Source organism: Morone saxatilis, unplaced genomic scaffold, assembly GCF_004916995.1.
Source record: "Morone saxatilis isolate NCDOM2014 unplaced genomic scaffold, NCSU_SB_2.0 Contig8, whole genome shotgun sequence".
Taxonomy (NCBI): domain Eukaryota; kingdom Metazoa; phylum Chordata; class Actinopteri; family Moronidae; genus Morone; species Morone saxatilis.
Genome location: NW_023340257.1, coordinates 212692 through 214025, shown reverse-complemented (window position 1 = coordinate 214025; position 1334 = coordinate 212692).

Below are 1334 nucleotides of genomic sequence, written 5' to 3'. Positions count from 1 at the left end.
ACTTCTGCTGAGTTGTAACTAACACTATATCAAACTAATAAACACTGCCATACCAAGGCCTGCAAACAAACAGTGTGAAAGGTCAGGGCGGTCAGACTTTGTATTTCGGCCTTTTAAGTCAGACCCAATTGCTCATGGCCAAATATTCGATTTGAAAGCCATCATGGATGTGACAAACACACGTCACAGTGATACATGTGCCCATCAGAAACTTTAATTTTAGAGATACACCCCCATTCCTGTTAACATTCCAGAGCTTACAGAAAACACAACGCACACAGCTCTGAATACAAAATACAATTTTTTTCTTGTCCTTTTACAACTCTTCCGTACCGCTGTTACCTGTTCATCAGGTCCAGTGTGGTAACCGACTGAAAAAAAAAAATTGTATTTTGTTTCACTGTGTGCTTGTGGTTTCTGTAAGCTCTGAATGTTAACAAATGGGTGTATCTTAAAATAAATTTCTATTGGCAACATGTATTTGTACGTGTGTTGTCTCATCCAGTGATGCTTTTAAATCACATATTTGCCATGACAATTGTGGTCTATGTAAAAGGGCCAAAATACAAAGTCTGACCCCTGATTCACACTGTTTTGTTCAGCCTGTAGGCATGTTTTATTAGTTTGATTTTTATTCAAAATTAATATATACAGTAAGTTACAATAAATGTTCACAGATTTATAAACTCTCCATTAAAACCAAACTATTGTACAATATACAGTCTTAAACAATGCAGCAGTGGAGTCTCAGGCCAGTGCTCACATGGTATTTGAGTCCTGGTCATAAAAAGTACCACCCTTCAGTGTAGCCATTTTTTGCATAAAAGATGTTTTTCTTGGTGCCAAGCCCACCCATATAATCTGCTGTCAGTACCTCCCTTGTGTTTCTGTAAGGGGGGTAAAGACTCAGAGGTTGAGGGGTGTTAAGGGGGGCTTTTGGACCACAAAAGACTTCTTTGTCCCCATGAACAGAGAGGTAAAACGAGCCTGCATCAGTCACCCTCACAGGAGTGAACATGGCATTGTGTAGGTCTTGCACCTAACCCCCCCACACACACACACGCACACACACACGCACACGCACACTCGTCTTCCCAGAGAGGATGGCATTGTGTACACCTGCATGGTATTACCGTAGGTGTGTGTATAGGTCGTGTGTAGGTGTGTGTGTGTATTCACAAGGGGACATGGTGTGGCAGGTTGTGATTAGGGAAAACAGACAAACAGGGTTTTACTGTTCAGGATTAAATATACAGTATATCCTCCCAACATATCAATTGTAGAAAATTTGCTTCAATGTGTAGCTTAATGGGTCAGTTCTCCCAAATTACAAA